At 29.2% G+C, this 20,653-nt stretch overlaps 1 non-coding gene across 1 annotated transcript; it reads right to left on the reverse strand.

Annotated features, from left to right (window-relative positions):
- Positions 1-514: 514 nt before the first annotated feature.
- LOC149518773 (small nucleolar RNA R71) lies at positions 515-621 on the reverse strand. Its single transcript, XR_016342547.1, has one exon. It is a non-coding gene; the product is annotated as a small nucleolar RNA R71 (small nucleolar RNA).
- Positions 622-20,653: the final 20,032 nt, after the last annotated feature.

The raw sequence follows: 20,653 nt of genomic DNA on the forward strand, positions 1-20,653 counted from the left end.
TATTTGGTTTTCTTCAACCCAGCTTTGACACCTTGCAAGTTTAGTGTTCAAGCCTTGCACTTTTACACATCCTTGATTCATGCACGTCTTTCATTTATTTTATTATTTTTTTCTGCATAAAATTCGAAAGCTTTATGAATATGTTTAGCCTACAAAAAATATGAAATTAATACTAAAAAAAATATGCAAGAAAAATCAAGAAAACTCCCTCAATATCCATTTTGCCTTAATGACACTAGCTTAGGCCAATTGCATAATATGCACAAAAAATTCCTCTAAATTGTATAAAAAATGCCCAAAATTCCTCAATTTCATAATTTGCACCTACGCATGAGATAAATGTGCATTTAGGAGTAATTTTGCTAAGAATCCTAAGGAACAATCTAAAATATAAGTCAAATTATACTAAAAATGAGCATGAAAAAGCTAAAATTTATGTGCAATCAACCACCTAGTTCAATCACAACTTGGTCCAAAAGGTCTTAACAAAGTTTTTCTGACTAGCCAGGATGGCAAGCTAAGGAATAAGATCACCACATTTCTGCAAGCTAGTGGTGAAACGTTGTATGATGGATGGGAGAGATTCAAAGAGCTATTAAGAAAATGCCCACATCATGGTCTACCCTAGTGGCTCCAAATCAAGATTTTTTACAATGATCTCACACTACCTATGAGAACCACCTTAGCTTAACTGCTAGAGAGGCTATTATGAGCAAGACTCTTAAGGAAGCAAATAAGCTTATTAAAAAGATGGCTACTAATAATTACCAGTGGGGCATGGAAAGAAAGGTTAGTAAAATGTCTGTTGGTTTATTTGAGGTTGATGCTATTACTTCTATTAATTTCCAACTCGCTGCCCTCACCAAAAAAATTGAAGCCTTAAGAAACCAACCCCTAGCCAACTATGTGAATGTATAGAAAGCCCTTTTATCTTTTGTGATATCTATGAAGGACCCCATTCCTCTAAAAGATGCCAATTTAGAGTAGAACCATTTTAATACATCCAACAAACTAAACTAAACAACAATCCCTATAGCAATACCTACAATCTTGAATGGTGAAACCATCCTAACTTTTCTTGGAACCAATCAAACCACTAATCCACTAACAACTAAAACAATAGCTACTGCCTCAATCCACCAAATTACAACCCCTCGTAAGAAAAAAAACTCACCTTTGAAGACATGTTGACCTAGCTTATGCAAGCCAACAATGCCAATATCAAAAATTAAGCTGCATCCATCAAAAACCTAGAAAACCAAATAGGTCAACTCATCCAAGCCATAACAAACCTCTTTTTAGGTACCCTACCTAGCAATATTGAACTTAACCTAAAAAGATTAGGCAAAAAGGGATGTAATGCAATCTATTCTTTAGGAGATGTTAGGATGGATGATTTGATGAAAAGGATGATTTCATGGATGAACTTATATTAGTAAACCTCCCCAGCTTTATAAGACAACCTGAAGTTGAATTTATAACAAAGAAGAATATATTAAAAGATGATGAACTTTTGAGATTTGGTAAAAATATTCTAAAGGGTTTTAACCATATGGCATTAGAGGCCTTTGAAAATAAATATAGAAAAACCTATGAGGAAGACCTTAGGGAGGAAAATGCTAAAATGGAGTATAAAGAAGATCTTAAAGAGTACATTGAATAGTCTACTGAAGAATGGCAAATGTTATTGTAAATAGGGAGAACATTATTAAAAAGCATTTAGCTTGAACCTTAAGAAATAGTCTAAGGTGAAACATTCTAAAATGATCAAAAAGAAGACCCACAAGAAGAAAATCTATAAGAAAAAGAAGAGGTTCAAAAAGAAGTTTAATCAAGGCCAATGATGACTGCCAAAATATATAGGCAGTGTTTTAACATAACACCACCTGCCTTAGGCCTATTCAAAAAGAACTGCTCAAGGAATTAAAAGAAGCTACATTATTAAAAGATTGTAACGCTAAACTTTGACAACTTTTACCCAAAAAGTAAAAAGATCTAGGAAGTTTTACTATACCTTAAAAAATTAGAAATTTAGAATTTCATAATGCTTTTTGTGTTATTGGTTCTAGTATAAACTTAATACCTATTAATATTCTTATGCAACTAGGTTGTAGAAAGCTAAAGCCTGCCTAATTCAACATTAAATTTGCTAACCAGTTTACGAAGTTACCATAAAGGATGTTGAAAAATGTTTTAGTGAAAGTTAGTAAATATGCTTTCCTTGTAGATTTTGTTATCTTAGGCATGGAGGATGATGAGACTCCATTACTATTAGGAAGACCTTTCCTATTTACTGTCAAGGTTTTAATAAATGTGTATGATGCTAGCTTTACCTTTAAATTTAAAAACAAGAAGCTATAGTTTATATTTGAAGGGTATAGTGTGTTCAAAGATGAAGAAGATGTTAATGTAGTCAAGGTAAAGGGAACCCTTGAAGAGTCTAACCTAATAGATAAACCTCTTGAATCTCTAAATCATTTAGCAACCCCTAGCTCTAAGCATGTCAACCTTATAAGTAATTTAAGTTCTATATATGTGATCTTTACTAAGAGAGCTGGTCTACTTCTTAAAGCTAAGTCTATTTATGTTATTTCAGAAAGAATGTGGCAACAAGGTAAGCTTCCTCTAAAAGGGTAAGATGATTTACATATATTTAGAAATGGACAAACTAGGCCAAACTAGCACTGCTTGAGAGGCAACCTAAGTTTTACTTTAATGATTATGCTTTTTTATTTTTTTTCTTTTACTAGGATAGGTAGGCTTTTAATGTTTTTATTTGAGTTGTTTTTTAAAGGATGAATTGAAGCAATGCAATTGAGATTTGGCCTTGAAAAAAAATTTGGGTAGTATTTATTTTTCCTTTGTGCTTTGATATAATGTTCCATTCAACTGGGGGGGAAGAAAACTTTTTGAACTTAAAAGATTTTGAAATCTTGACCAATCTTTGCTTTCAAACCAAATTGATTTATTAAGTATCATTATGATGTTATAGTTAAAAGTTGCACATATTCTCTAAAAGTGATTAAAGTATGATATAAAGTTTACGTATGGATGTAGTGGAATTTGAAAAGAATTCTTAAGCATATCTTTTCTTTGGATATGATTTTATGCATATGTTTCTATTTTTTTTATATGAAATGCTATAATTTTTATGAAAGATTGTAAGATGTGGATTTCCATGAGATTTGATAATTTAAATAAGTGCTCTAGAATTCGCCTCCAAAGGGCTAAGATGATTTACTTATATTTAAGGATAGTCAAGCTATAACAAAATTGGGCTACTTGAGAGGTAACCCAAGTTTTACTCTAATGATTATGCTTTTTTATTTCTTTATCTCTTGCTAGGATAGGTAGGTTTTTAATATTTTTATTTGAGTTATTTTTTATGGGATAAAGTGAAGCGAGGAAATGCCCCATGCAATTAAGATTTGGTCTTGAAAAGAAATTTGGAGAGTTTTTCTTTTTCGTTTGTGCTTTGATATGATGTTCCATTCAAGTGGAAGGGAGGAAGAAAACTTTTTGAACTTAAAAGATTTTGAAATTTTAACCCATCTTCGTTTTCAAACCAAAGTGACTTACTAAATATCATTATGAAGTTCATTTAGTTGAAAGTTGCATATATTCTCTAAAAGTGATTAAAATATGATATGGAGTTTATGTATGGATGTAATGGAACTTGAAAAGAATTCTTAAACATGTATTTTCCTTTGATATTATTTTTTTGCATATATTTTTATTTTTTTATATGAAATGCTATGATTTTTGTGAAAGATTGTAAAATGTGGATTTGCATGAGATTTGAGGATTTGAATAACTGCTTTAGAATTCACCTCCTTAACCTTTGAGGTGAAATCCTAGACTGTATTTGACTCAAGAGATGATCTAGGTAGTTCTTTGGATCGTTTGAACCTTTTTCAAATTGCCTTGTGATAATACATCCTTAGTACCCTTACTTTAAGCCTTTTATATTAATCCTTTTCTTTGTTTATTTTAGCCACATAATAAGCCAATAAGCCTTTTGATTAGGAAAACTCTGCAAGTGCCATTCAAGCAATAATAGAGGCTAAAAAGCCTAAATTTTGATCCCATAAGAATTAGTTAAAAAGATTCCAAGCCAAAGTACCTATTATCCCTATATCCTATCTAAAGTTGGTTCAATCACACAATAATCATAAATCAAAATGTAATTCTAAACTGGGAATTGAAAATAGTAGTAGAAAATGAAACAAAAATAGCAACTAAGGGAAACATAACCAAATTAACTAACAACCAAACACTAACAACCTTAACTAACTTCAACTTTCAATTAAGAAAATACTAAAGGATTAGACTAAACAAGATGCAAATTGTAGTGACAGTATCCTAATCTAAGTAAAAACAAATTTTAGATGAAAATTTAAGAAGCAAAATTACACAATTCAAAGGACGTGCAAAAACTAAATATAAGCTTACAAATCTAGAAAAACCAAGAGTCAACAAAAATTGAATATCTAATTTATTTCTATTTGTAAGAAATGGAATGGTAAAGTAAAAAAATAGCAAATGAATGAAGAAGAAACAAGAATATGGTGCACTTAATGAAAAGGAATTATAAAACCTATGCTAAATCTTTGAAAGCTGAACATGAGTGCAACTTGGAACCCATGACTTCTAGCTAAAAGTCTGATTTTAAATTGTATAAAACTAATGGAACATAAACTAGAAATTGAAAGACCATTAAAAGAATTATGAGAAAAACTAAATTGTAGAACAAGAATTAAAGAAAAATTGCAAGAATCAATGAAAGAAAGTTAAATCCAAAACTAGTAGAAATTTTGTAAATTGAGTTTGAAGCTATTGATCTAGATCTCATTGATGCAATTTGAACTAACATAAGTTGGAATTTAAAGTTTAACTAAGGAACAATACGAGAAAGTAAAGAGAAGATAAAAAATTGCATAAAAGTCATATGAAGGAACTGACATTTCTTCAAACAAAAATTGCTCTAAAGTAGAATTTAACCAAATCACAAGAGGAAATTGCAAATATGGAAATTTCTAAAGAACATAACCTTAAAATAAACTTAAAAAAAGATTCAATAATGAGTTTTCTACAAGATTCAACAAAATATTTGTAGCAAAATAAAGGAAAAAGAACTAAAATGGCTAGCAAACTACACAACACTCAAAAACGCAAAAAACAAGCATGTGATACAAATATGATCTAAGCAGTAATCAAATGTAAAGAAATAAACTAAATCAAGTAAGAATCAATAAGTAAACAAGTAAAACTAAAGATTTAGATTGAAAAGAAGGCAAACAACTTGACAAAGAGAGAGCAGTTCCATGCAAACTTGCTAGATCAAAACCAAAACTGCATAGTCATTGCATCTAGCCGACTGCCAAGCTTGATCTGGAATGTTGTGGTGTGATTTTGAAGCTGAATTTTTAATATGTTATAGCTAATTGAATTAGAAAACTATAAAAAAAATGAGCAAAAATATTAAGATTTAAATGAGATATCATAAAAAAAACTCAATTAGGTTAAGACTGGTATATTTAAAAATAGATTTAAGTATTAATGAAATATCAGTAAATTTGAGCTAGAAAATGAATTCAAATGCAAATTTTATTGAAATATTTTGAAAGAAAACTTGAAAACACTTGAGAAATAGTAAGATTGCAATGAAAATAAAAGGGAAAATGCTAGAAAATAATGTGTTTGGTAACTAGGAAAATGAAAATTGTAAAAAAAAAAAATACAGGAAATTAAAGAAGAAAAACTTTAAATCCTAGTCTAACTCTCTCTAACTGCCAACCCTCTCCCCTTATTTGTAGGCAAAGGGGAGGAGCTTCAAGTCTTAAAAAAAAATTATAGAAAAGATCTCCAAGCATTAAGGCTTCTAGAGCCTTTTTCTTCTATTAGTTACACGATTGTAGTGCTGGGTATACTAATGGTAGTTGCTTGGCTGCATTCTTAAATAGATTGCCATTTGATTTCATGTGCATTTACTGGTCCATAAAGTCAAGTTAACAGCCAATCATAGCTCTTCAAGTTGCCACATCATCCCCTCTAATTGGTATTTTTCAATCAGCTTGTAACATGCACATCCATGCACCAACTTTGTTTTGTTCATTTCATTTTTTTTCATTTTTTTTTTGCAAAAATTTCAAACATTTTATGAACATTTTTATCCTTCATTTTACTAATAAAAAACTATGAAAATAATGCTAAAAAAATTATTCAAGGAAAGTTAAAAAAAACTCCCTAAGTGTCAATTTTGCCTATTGACATTAGTTTAGGCCATATGCTCAAATTGCACCAAAAATCTTTCAAATTTGTATAAAAATGTCCAAATTTCATCTATTTCACAATTTGTACCTACACATGAGATAAATGTGCATTTAGGAGTAATTTTGCCAATAATCCTAAGGAAGAAGCTAAAATATATGGAAAATTACCCTTAAAATAAGCATGGAAATACTAAAATTTTAGTGCAATCACCTTTTCTTTGATTATCATTATCTTTTCTTTTGTTTTGACCTAACCCGTTGTGCTTACTTACACATGGACATGTTTCTGATTTTAGATGGAAAAGAGGCACAAGGAATGAAATAAAAAGAAAAAAAATGCCAACCATGAAAGGTAAAGCCTAAGAAAGCCAAAAATGGCTATTAAAAAAAAATGACATGAATAAAAAATAAATAAATAAAGTGATGCCTCATAGTCAAAGTTGCAAAAAAAGCTCTTACTATTCAAAGTCCAAGAAATTCAAAGAAAGTAAGCATAGGGTTTTTAAGCCTAAAAATTCCTTTTTTCTTACTTTGACCCAAGACTTACATTATAAGCTTAAAAGACCTTTTAATCTTAAGTTAAATATGTAGGTCTAACATTAGTGGAAAAGGATGGGGAAAGTAACCATATAAAGTCTATTTTATCTTTGAATTGAAATGTAATGAAGTGTTTTATGTTTTGTTTACTTGAGTTATATGCATCAATCAAAGATTGAGTATATTTGTATGTGTGAATAGCATAAGATATTGAAAGCTTGCTTTTAAAGGAAATTCTGTGACCCTATATTTATTTTAACTTTGCATTATTCAATAGTACATGATAGGAGTTTTGTATAATTTTTGACTTTGTGAATATTTAAAATGTTATTTAGTTTTGTTGATTTGAGGTTTTGCTAGAGAAAAAACAAAAATTTAAGTGTAGGGTGTGATAACATCTAAATATATAATGTTTTTACATGTCAAAAATGGTGTTAAAATTTCAATTTTGTATGATTTTTGGTGCTTTTCATGTTATTTTCATGGTTTAAGGTTTTCAAGCTTAAAAACTTCATTTTCATGAAAGCCATGCATGCAAGCATGTAAATGAGTATTTTTGTTACAATTTTAAAAGCTCATTGTTGACCTACTTTGATCCACATCCATGTAACCATAGAGTTTCGCATATACAAGAACTCTCCCATGATGCATTTCACCATATCCAAAAAAGGTTGCATGCTACTCAAAGCTCATTTGGACTCCATCATGTTTGGCCAAGAAGGAAGTTTGATCCAAGCATGACTTCTTTGCTTAGCCATGAAGCAATTGTGTTGCGTAAGACTCTACTCATTCAATCATGCAAGGGAAAAGCTCAATTTGGAAGATCATGGACTTTATAAGCACAATCTTATTCGGCCAAAATCATCCAAGAGAGCTACCATGAATATTTCTACAATGAAGGCTAGGTCAATTTGGCTAAGAGGAATTTGAAGCTTACCATGAAGCTTGTTGCTTAGCCTTGAAGATTTTGACTTGAAGTAGAATTTTATCCATTTGAAATTTAAGACTTGGATAAGAATCAAACTACTTTTGAAATTTCAAGCCTTAGCGAAATCCAAAAAAGAAAATTTATCAAGATTTGATCAAGATTCAAACAAGGCCCAAGACTCAACCATGAAGAGACCCATTCAGCCATAATGCTTTGAAAATCAGGATTGAGTTTTATCCTTAGCATTTGAAGTAAATTAAAACTCTTGTAAAGCTTATCCCCCCTTGGCCAAACCCTATACTGTAAATAGGAAAGCCATTCATTCATTTTCATCATCCCATTCACTTCTCTCCCCTCTTATTTCTTTAGTTCTTTAGGTGAGTTATTGGCTTAAGTGATAAATTTGCTAATAACCACAAAATATTTTGTTTCTTTAAATTATTTTATTTCAATCAAATAAGTATTATTTTTGAGATCTTTCTTTTCTTGTTTCAAGTTTCAATTCTTGTTTTCTTTTCTTTATATTCAGCAAAAGCATTATTTTTTTGAGATCAATCAAAGCTTTTTTTTTTATTTCTTGCAAGATTTAGCCAACCTCTTTCTTTGTTGTTCTTTAAGTTATTTTTATGCAATATTTATTTTAAGACTTAAAGCATTCGGCCCTCTCAAGTTTTTTTATTTTTCAAGCTTTCAATTATTGTTTTCTTAGATCTAGTTTTTTGTAATATTCTTTTACTTCCCAAGTAACAATTGGTGAAGTCAAGATCTTTGCCTACACATTGCTTTTAATCTTTACTTTTCCTTACAACTAAGCCCTAAATTTCGATTTGTTTAGATATAAGATCTTAGGGTTTCACCTTTGGTAATTGTGAATAACCCATAATACATTCTATAATCTCTAAGGAAAAGATAATTGAATACTTTCTTTTATGACTTGATCTATGCACTTGTTGGCTATATAAAAAGCAGCAATTAGTAGTCGATTAGCAATATATAGTATTTGACTGCCCAAATGATGTTTCATTGTAGAAGTCTACAAAGACCATGGCAATTAACTACCATGATTCAATAAAATCATGCTTCTAATGGCTTTTTTTTTTTTTTTAGCAAGTGAACTTTTTTGTTTTCATTGCCCAAATCAAATTCCCAATTGCTAAAAAGTCTTCGTCTGTTATAAACCCATCCAAGAAGTCTTAAGATTCAAAGAGCAATTTGAAAAATCAAGTTCTTAAAACTCTATATTTTTCTTTAATCCTTTTGTGCTTTCATTCTTATTATTTAAGTTAAATTCTACAGTGAGCTACCTTATGTAATTTAATCATTTAAGTTATTTTCTACATTTTCTCTATGTTCATTTGTATCACAGTGTAAGAATACACTTTGAGATTTGGGTGTTGAGCTTGGATAGCTTGGTTTGTAGAATGATTGGTGAAAGCTGCAATTTCACCAAATAGTGAATTCTTAAATCCTTGGCTAGGTTTGTCAAGGTAATGGATGTAAGTCAAGGAGGATTAACCACTGTATATTTCTAAGAATCAATTTTTCTACCTTCAACTATATCAAGGTCAAATAAATCTTTTACTTTGCTTAAAATCATCAATCAATTCAAGTCTTGATTAATATTCATGCAAAGTGTTATTTATTCCCCTCTAGCACATCTCGCTTTTTTTTTTGCAAAGACTAGACTTTATTAATGGGTAAAAAAGAAAGGTGAAAATTAGGGAATCATACAACTCAGAATAGTTGCAAACAATAACAAGAAGAAACAGAAAAAAAAAATCCATTCAACCATATACACATTTAGAAACAATGACCATTTAATCACTAAACTATGAGCATATCAACTCTATCCACTTCTACCTAAGCTCAAGCATCAACCATTAAATTATCTCCTTTAAAAATATTTTGGAATCACCATGTCTTTAGACTTAACAAAAATCTTCAAAACAACTTTAAAGTTTGACTATCTCATAACACCAAGCTTTCTCAACAAGGAATTAATTCTGGAAAAGACATTTCATAGTCGCCATGGTTGACTTCAACCTTTCTACACCAGTTAACAACAATCTTGTAATCAAATTTGATTGTTAACTTTATTCTTCCAATCAATTTGGACAAAACCTTTAAGTAACTTAATGGCTAATAGTTTAGCTAACATTGTAATCTGTAACTCCCCCCAGACCAAAGAATAGAGCCCAGATATTAATGTTAGCATTCCTTGACATCCCATCACAAATAGCTGGCTTTAGTTTACCTTTAGTTAATTTCTTTTCCTACGCCTTGGAAAAGGAAAGTGAGAATAACAAGGGAGATAAGAGCCTCATAGTATCTTAACACCATAATAGAGGCATGGACCCGATAAAAGCATAACATTGAATGCCCAATCTAAGCTTTAATCAAAATTCATAAAATGAATTTTTAAACTAGCCATTATCAAAACAACCTAGAACAACAAATAGTAGCCTATTAAAAAAAATTAAGTACCTAATTAGAATTTTTTGACTTCTGTTCATCATGTTTCATCTTAGTCCTTATAAGTCAAAACTTGACCTTTAATAATTGAACAAAAGGAAACCACTAAATCTATTTTCATCTTTCTGGTCAACGAAATCTTAAATGATTGCATCCCTGCAAATTCATAGGAATCAAATAAACTCAACACAAGCAGCAAATCCTACCACTCCACAAGCATCCATAAGAGAAATATTTTTTCCAAATTGAACTAAAATCTTTATCCCTCACACTACCTTCCCTCAAACACAAAGCTTATAGTTTTTCGATGGATTAATATCAAGACAATCTAAAGACTTAATCACTATCTCAACATATTTTCTCTTAGTTTGAAGCCACCAATTCCTTCCATTTTTCAGCCAGTTTATCATCACAATTAGCAAAAAAGCCTAATAGTTTACCCATGTTTCTATTGAAGTTCTGCACTTCCTTAGTAATCACTTTGTTTCTATATAAAAGATCACTATCCAAAAAAGACTCATTAGCATAACCCCTAACCTAATTCAACCCATTCTTGGTTGAGTTTTCTTGTGTTTTTTACTCCTCATTTTACTTTTATGTGAGATTTTGTTAAGAATCTCATCTTCAACATCTAGGGTTTTAACCTTTTAAGGTCTTGTATTGATTGATGATAGTAGTGTTAACTTTTATTACTTTTTAATGGATTTCACTACACATCTCAATACCTAACTAACCTTTCATAAAACCAATGGCATTCTTGATAACATCCCCATTTTCCATTCCCATAACCTCATTCTTATTAGCATCTCCCTTTTTTAAAACCCCAATGAAAGGCCCTTCTTTATTAGTACATTTTAGAGATATGTCAAGCTTATTGCACCCAATAGTATTTGGGTTCTCAACCAATGCTAGAGTATTCAAAATCTTCTCATTATTCCTAACTACCATATTGTCTATGTTAGGTATTAATTCAAAAATATTTTTTACATTACTCTTTTTATACCTTTATTTTTAAGAACCATGAATGCATCATTAGAATCTACCACATTTTCATCTTATTAGAGACACCTTTTATACCTTTATTTTCAAGAACCATGCATGCATCATTGGAATCTGTCACATCTTCCTCTTCCTTACTCCCAACATCACCTTTGTTGTCCTATTCTTTCTCATTACTATACAGCTTTTGAATTCCTTGTCATTATCTTTATCTAAGAACATACAGTCACTATAATTGATTTGAAAACAAAGCATAATATCTTTTTCTTCTACCTTGAATGAGTTACAATAACAATTGAACAATGTGATAATATTTGATCCCACTTCAGTCATTCAAACAAGGAATAACTTTCCATTGCACTTAATATTAATCACTTCATCAATCTTTTGAACTAATTGGTCATGGTAAAAATAGCACCCTATTAAAATCAATCTAATTTAGTGTTTTTCCATTTATGGAAATAAACTTACCTTAGTTATTAGCAATACTTTGATTGTATTATAACTTCAAACATGAAGAGGCACCTTAAAGGTCATAATCCAAGTGGTTTTATATCTAAAATCAACTAACTCTTAACATAACTTAATTTCTATGAATCACTCCTTAAGCCAAGTTCAACCACTTTGTTTCATCACCTTTTTTGTTTCTTCATTATCTAACTTAATTAGAAATTACCTTTTAAAAATTTTCTTAACATGAATATAAAAAACTACTTGCATCTTAAAATTTTCTTGCAATCAGTTTTCTTTATAATAACCTCTAGTATGCATACACACATTTCTCCAATTTATACATAACCTAAACATCAACCTCTACTTTACAAGCTTTATACTGCAACTTAACAACCTTTCCAATTTCCTATTCAACCTCATTAGTACACCTTTCTTTAACAGCCATCATTTTTTTCCTTATTCTATCTCTCATTTTTTTTCTAGATAATTCTCTTGAATAGCCATGTTAGAAAGAATCCATTCCCTCGTATTTGTTTTGGATTCTCAATAAACTAAGCATGTTTCTCATTCAGACACATTTTCTTCTAATACAATGATGTATCCTTGAATTTAGTAAGATTGACCTTAATTATATGATCCATGAGCCATATGTTGTTCATCCTATCCGTAGTTCCATTTGCACCTTCATAATTAGCAAAACAAATAAAACCAAAGTTTCTTCTTCTTGAACTCTTCTTATAGGAATGACCATATTCATCGAAATGACCATATTCACCACTCTTCCATGGTGTTGAAATATCTATTATAGCCACCTCTAGTGGACTTTTGGTGGAATGTTATTGACAAAAACAAAGAAGACATCCTTTTATTCTTTCTATTATCACCAAATTATGTATTTGTTTATTACTAGGTTGGTGACATAATACAGTACATTTTTTTATGTTTTGGACATTTTTGACAATAAAGAAATGGCTTGTCAACTTGGGACTAACGAGTGGTATTAGAGCTAGTCTTTTGATTTTACTGGCTTAACATCCTCAAGAGAGATCCATGGCATCTTCAAGTACACATGTTAGCTATACTAAAGGATAACCCACAACAAGACCTCCTTCATTTGATGGAACAAATTACTAATATTAGAGCACAAGAATGTCAATCTACATTAAAATAAGTGAGTATAAGATATGGGATGTAATATTGAATGGTCCATTTATTCCAATGAAAGTTTGAAAAGCTTTTAGTGAAAAAGATTCAAAATTACGAAGTGAAGAAGAAGATAGGAAGAGAATACAAATCAATTTCAAGGCAATTAATACATTTCATTGTGCACTCAATCTAATTGAATTCAATCGAATGTCCACCTGTTAATCTATAAAAGAAACTTGGGATAATTTAAAGGTCATTCATGATGGAACATCTTAGGTAAAAAATCTAAAATTACATTTTTATCTAATTAATATGAAATGTTCTAAACGTATTTAAATAAAACCATCACTTCATAGTTTGATCGATATACTATTATCACAAACTAATTGGCACAATTGACAAAAAAGATTCCAAAAGATGAATTGGTGATAAGGTTACTCAAAAGTCTCTCAAGAATTTAGAGTCCTAAAGTTACTGTCATGAAAGAGAAAAAGGATCTCAATTGAATTGTGCTTGATAAAGTTTACGGCTCCTTCTTTAGATATGAATTGCAAATAAAGTAGCTAGAAAAAGATGAAAAAAAAAAATAGCCCTTAACCTAAAAAAATGGATTGCATTAAAAATTAGTTCACTTGAAAATGAGCTAGTTGAAACATCACATGATGATGATAGGGAGGAAACTTCTATGCTAGCTAAAAGGTACAAAAGTTGCTAAACCAAAGGAATAAAAAATTCAAAAAAAAGAATATCAAAAAAGATAAATTCATAAATAACTTTTCAAAGAATTATCAAATTGTGTGCTATGGTTGCAAACAATTGGGACATGTCAAGTCTAAATGTGTACTAAATAAAACGTCTAAGAAGGAAAAGAAAAAGAAGGCTATGATGGTAACATGGTCTGAAAGTGATCCATTTGCTTCATAAGATAAACCAAAAATGGAGGTCAAGGCCAATCTAATGAAGATGAGGTATGTTTTATTCAAATAGATACTTCCTATGAAGATTAAAAGCTAAGTACGAAAATCTTTTTAATGATTTTGAAAAACTTTGACATAAGTGTAAAGATATTTAAAAGAAGATTGCTTCAGTCAATTTGGATTTAAAAAAAACTAAGGAAATTTTGAATAATGTGCTTGAAAATAATTCTTTCCTAAAAATTGGAATTTTTAAAAGAAGAAATCGAAAAACTGAAATTGAAATTAGAAAGCAAGGCTAAAACCTTGAGTGCTACTTAAAATAAAAATTATACTATTAAAATTTCAATTAAAAAGAAATATAATGAGATTTCGAAGGCTAATAAAATTTTTTTCTAAAAACAAAATATATTACTTTCCGAAATAATGCTATATCTATCAAAGAAAAGGTCATCTATCATATGATTGCTATTACAATGTTGGATATACAAAGATTAAGAAAGTATGGGGTTCCTAAAAGTTCTCACATTTTCACTAATCCCTAAGGACCCATTAAAGTATAGGTATCTAAACTTTTAAACTAAATTTTTATACATGTAGGTTGAGTAAGAACAAAATGAGACACGCTTAAAGGCTCAATCAAAAACTAAGAAACCCTATTACTTAGACAATGGATGCTTAAGACACATGACTAGAAATGAAAAATTGTTCAAGGAACTTAACTAGAAGAGAAATGGTAGTGTAACATTAGTGACAACTCTAAGGGAGAAATACTAAGAATTAGGACCATCATAATACTATTCAAACTCAAATTAAAAATGTTTTATTTGTTCAAGGTTTAAAACATAATTTGCTAAGCATTAGTCTACTAGCATTAGTCTACTTTGTGACAATAGATTTAGAGTATGTTTTGATTCTCATTCATGCCAAATAGTTAATTTATCTTGTAACAAAGTCATTTATGTTGGAAATTTTTTTCAAAAGGTTCGTGTTATATTCATTGATGAAATTGACTTTTAAAAGAAATCTTGTTTAATGGTAAATGATTATGTGATAATTGCTTAAGGCATAGAAGATTAGGTCATGCAAGCATGAAAACAATCTCCAAACTTTTGAAAAATGACTTAGACTTTGACCTTCCCAAACTGAAATTTAAAAAAGAAAAAGTTTGTGTTGCATGTTAATTTGAAAAACAAACTAGAAGCTTTTTTAAATCAAAAGATATGATTTCAACCTCTAGGCCACTTGAACTACTTCGTATTGATTTGTTTGGACCATTGGATGTGATGCCTATGGGTGGTAAATTTTATGGCTTTGTAATTGTAGATGATTTTTTTAGATATACTTGTATGTATCTTCTTGGTCATAAAGATGAAGCATTTGGTATGTTTGAAGTGATCGTGGTAGTGAATTTGAAAACAAAGGTTTTGAAAAGTTTTACTCTAAAAAAGTTTTGACTGTAATTTTTCAGCTCTCTTAGAACACCATAACAAAATGGTGTTGTTGAAACAAAAAAATAAAATTTTAAAAGAAATAGCTAGGAGCATGCTTTGTGAAAATAACCTTTGAAGATATTTTTATGTTGAACTCATAAACATTACTTGCTATATTTTGAATAGAATTTCTATAAGACCTTTGCTTGCCAAACCCCATATAAGCTTTATAAAGGAAAAAATCTAAACATTTCTTGTTTAGGGAGTTTTGGTTGTAAATGTTTTGCTTTAATGGAAAACACCCCATTAGAAAATTTGATACCAAACATTTCATGGTTTATGCAAATAACTCAAAGGCCTATAGAATTTTTAATAGAACATCCCTAGTTGTTGAAGAATCCATTCATATTGTTTTTGATAAAATTAATGTTACATAAAGAAAGGTAGTGCTTAAAGATGTGTAAAGTCCATAATGGAAATGCCTAAGGAAAGGAAAGGATGAAGAAGAAGAAGAAGAAGAAGAAGAAGAAGAAGAACCTTATGCAGAAAGTCTACAAACACTATAAGAAATTAGCTTTTTGCATAGTTTTTTTTTTACTATTTAGCAGTGTTTATAAATGTCATAACATGTTAGCATCGTATCACAAAAACACCGCTAAAAACATTAGCTATTTACATGTTAAGAAATTTAGCAATGTTTTTGAAAAAATGTTGTTAAAAATAATGATGTTTTTTAACTTTTAGTAGCGTTGCATAAACACCTAGATATACAATTTAGGAAGGTGAGAAATTTTCATTTAATGGCATTTCTTGAAAAAAAAAGCCATTAAATGGCGAAAGATAGTAGCGTTTGTTTTTTCAAATTCCATTATTTTTCATTATTTAACAGAATTTTTCACAACAAATGTTGCTATATAGAGACATTCAACAATGTTTATTCCAACAAATGACATTAAATTTTGAATATTTATTTTTTATATATTTTTTATTAGGATAAAAAAGGAGCAAATAATTACATTTAACGTCGAAACATAAAATAGGAACATATAAAATTTAATTCAATATTATTAATTAAGTATTATAAAACATTTAAAATACATAAATTGTTTAAGTAAGTTAACAAGTTATTATACAATGAAATTTAACAAAAGCCATCCTTCTTGGAGTTACTTAAAATAACTCCACAAGTTGAACTTTCATTTTCACCTTGCTCAACTTCCTACAAATTAATAATAAATAAGAGAAATCATAGTAATTCCAATAATGAATTTAATTAAGCACAATTTTAGTGCTCAAAACATAAAAACCACTAAATTTTTTCATACAGACCAAGCATAGCAACCAAGTTTAACCATTCAAACAATTGTAACATCATATAATTAATCTATCCAAATTATTAGATCAATAATATATGACCATATTTATGATTTCACCCTTTAACGACATGAAAGTTTGAAAAACACTTATACCACTATCTTTTTGACACAAACCAAGCATGTAACCAAGTTTACTATTTAGACAAATATAACATCATACAAACAAGCTACCTAAATTAGTAAATTAGAAATATATAACCATATTTACTATTTCACCTATTAACAACACAAATGGTTTGAAAAAACACTAACTTTGTACACAAACCAAGTGTGACAACAAAGTTTAACTATTCAAACAAGTGTAATATCATACAATCAAGCTATTTAAATCAGTAAATTAGAATTATATGACCATATTTATGATTCACCCTTTAATGGCATGACAAATTTGAAAAACACTAAAATCGCTAACTTTTTCACACAAACAAAGTTTGACAATCAAGTTTAACCATTTAGAGAAGTATAATATTACAGAATCGAGCTATCTAAATCACTAAATAAAAAATATAGATCAAATTTATAGTTTTCCCTTAAATGGTATGAAAAGTTAAAAAAATAGCATCCTACCGTTTTTCAAAATGTTCAAGAGAGGTACAAAAAGTCTTAGCTACTTTTATCTCACTGTTTGTTCATGTTTTCATGTCTTTCTTCACATCCAACATTTAACAAAACATAAAAAATCTTTTAAAAAAATAAGCAAAATCCATTCTGATCAACAGATGCCTTAAAAGGGAACTTGAAAATTAATGACTTTTTAAATATGAACAAACTTATTTTAATGCCGAATAAAACACTTAAGCTTAATGATGCAAAGATGATGGGTAATTGATAAAGACTAAAGCAACATTTATTAAATACTAAATAGATACAATAGGAAAATTAAATAAAAGATAGGAGGAAAATAGCCTTGAAAAAAATAAAAGTTGGGTTTACTTGATTATTTACCAAGTCTTTAGGTCCTATTTCAATCCTTAAGGAACACCTTGGCATTAGCCTTGTATGAACTTCACTATCACTTGTTGATTTTGTGGATGTCCTTTCATTGATACTATTTCTATTAAATTGATGATGACTTATAAATGTGCAAATAAATTTAAATGCAATTCATTGGTAATATACCTGGTCAACTATGCAAAATTTCATAATTATTGGAATCAATTTAATGGATCCATATTACTAATGTGGACTTTTAAATGCAATTCACAATTACAAACGTTCCCAATTGAGATGAAATTTCATTTTCCTTGGAATCATTGCTCTTATCTCAATTTAATGTTTCCCTTTCTCTATTTGTAAATTCTTAGTCATGATATTAATCATTACTCCTATTGCTAATAGCTAAAACATACTATGCAATGAAAGGCTTTAGAAGTAAAGAAAAGAGAAAAACTATAGCAATCTATTAATAAATTGATTTTTTTTATTGAAGTGCAGAAAAGAATCTTACACTATATGTAAAAGTAGAAACTGCTTGCTATAAAAAAAAAAAGAAACCAATCCAACCATTCTAGATAAGTAATTCATAAGAATATGGAATTATTTTTACAAAAGCCATTGGTTTTCTAGCTTTAAAACTTCATTTTCTTTCTTTTACCTTTGAACTTCATCAAAGGTTGTCTCCTTATAGATAAAAGAAAAAAGATAGAAAAAATCCTTCACAAAAGCACTTGTTCTCACCCATATAGAATTAAAAACATTAGTAACATTAACATCTTCAAACCTCTGTTATGTTATATGTGACTTGGTTTTATGACAAAAAATCATAGTACACTATGGAAATAAGGTTACTTATAAATATAAAGCCATTAAAAAATGAACTTAATAAAGTGAACTTAGTTATGATTAATATCATAACTATTATTTGTAAATTATTAGTCATGAATCTTAAGCTTGACTATCACATTATTTAAGAAAAACTACCTTAACAACTAGCAAGTGATTATTCAAGCAAATATATGAAATGAAAGGATTTTTAGAAGATACCTTGCCACCCTTCCTTTCTCTCTTAGCCTTGTAGCTACAACTACTTATTTGATAACAAGTCTCATTTAACTTTAGAATTTCATTTTTCCATAATTATTGTTTGAGAGGATAAAAGGAATAAAATGACTATGCTAAGCTTATTAACATTTAATTTACTTTAATAACATTAATGAATGGCTAAATGCATAAAATTTTTTTTCATAGATTGCAAGCACACTAGCTCAGGAAAGGGAGTATACATCAAAGATAGAAGTATCACTTTTATAGTGAAATCATAAAGTTTCATATTTACTAGGTATTCCAAGTTATGATCCTAACTTTACTAGGTAAATTTTGCTTAACAATGGAGCTGTTATTTTCAATTGGTTTAATCTGCTTAACATGAAATCAATTTGTATTTATATTTGTGATCTATAAAGCGACTTGCAAATGATTGAATAATGGCTATTGTTAGTATTTTTTGAAAAGCTAATTGACATACCATAGCCATTTTAGCAAACTAGCGACTAAACATTTTCCATTTAGACAAGCTATTGTTTAGGATTTCTAATATTGCTAATCTTTTGTAAACCTTTGAATGCTTGAATGGTTGGTAAAGGCTCAAAAACAAAAAGACAAAAACATTTAGAAGAAAAAGATGAAGTTGTTGGTATTTGCCCTTCAAGCCGAATCATTCTTTGGCAAAGACATTATCATATCTGTAGTACTTTGATATTTAATATTTTATAAAAGTCTTGTTTATTTACCATAAAGCTTGTTTACATGAATTTCATTATTGATGCTTATATGATCATGTCCTCAAAATATAAATAAACTTTTGTAAAGGAATTACAATGAGATTGTAATTATAAGATCATCATTGCATAAAAGCTATATGTTCCTAAATGGTTCCTAGTAAATGCTTTATCAATAAAAGGACATTGAAAAAAGTTGTTAAGCATAGTACATGGTTATTGATAGCACTAAAATGTATAGTATTTTACAAGTTCTTTTTAGTTCAAAAATTTTGAATTTTGATAAAATTTGGTGCCTTTAATGTTTGTTTTCTTGATCTTTAGGTTTTATGTACTTAGACATAAATTCTATGCAAACCCATACAAGATTAGGACAAGCCTAATCATTGTCTTGTTGGGCCATGTTAAATGAAGATTAGCTAAATTTTATTAGTATTTGGTTTCCTAAATTTACGTGGGTTAAGGAATTTTAATGGCACTAGAACTTCTACACGCACTCGATTATCCTATTTACAAGAGAACTCCTATACACAATTAAAGATTAAAGACTTATATTTGAAGAAGGGTTTCTCATTGTATTCAGCTAAGAGAGATTTACTAAGACAATGACTTTTTGATCACCAATGGAAGACTTATTATGGAAGAAAAGACTCTTTGATCTTTTGTTCAAAAGAGTTTGGATTAGATACAACTACATGGTCTTGATAGATTATGTTTAGCCAAAGCATTTTTTATGAATGCAAGATCAATCATACAAGACATTGGATGGATAAGATTGAATCCTAAAATGACCCATTTAGCCAAAACTCTTTAAAATCCAAGGACTCCATGTTTGGCCAACCACTTGAAGATTAAGATAACTTTTATCTCTTAAATTTTGATAGGAAAAGAACTTTTGTAATCCAAATCCCATAGCCTAACCCATTATTATAAACATGGATGCTTTCTCTTGTATTTAACATCCGATTCTACAAATCTCCTCTCTTCTATTTTTGGTTTTTCTTAGTTTTTTGTTTCTTTAAGTTTTTTTTTTATAGTTTAGCTAAGGTGATAAAGTAGCTATAACTAAACTATTTTCTAAATTATTTCCTTCCTTAATATAAACATTCTTTCATTCAAGATCTATTTTTCTTAAAGCTTTATTTACAAGTTTTAGTATTTAAGTTATTTTATTGTTCTTATACTTGATACAAAAATAAGCTAAAAGAAGTTTGAGCAAAAACTTGAGAGAAAATAAGACATTTTGCAAACACTCATTTGCTAGAGTGTAGCTTATGTTTTTCCCTATCTTAAAGAAGGTTCTTTCCCAAAAGTTCATATAGGTCACTATTAAAGGCTACACACTTGGGTAGCTTTTTGAGTTGAGAAACCATTTGGAAGATTAATACCTTGAACAAAAAGAGTTT

This window comes from Durio zibethinus, chromosome 5, assembly GCF_047325235.1.
Source record: "Durio zibethinus cultivar Kanyao isolate XHJ-2024 chromosome 5, ASM4732523v1, whole genome shotgun sequence".
In the NCBI taxonomy this organism is placed as follows: Eukaryota; Viridiplantae; Streptophyta; class Magnoliopsida; order Malvales; family Malvaceae; genus Durio; species Durio zibethinus.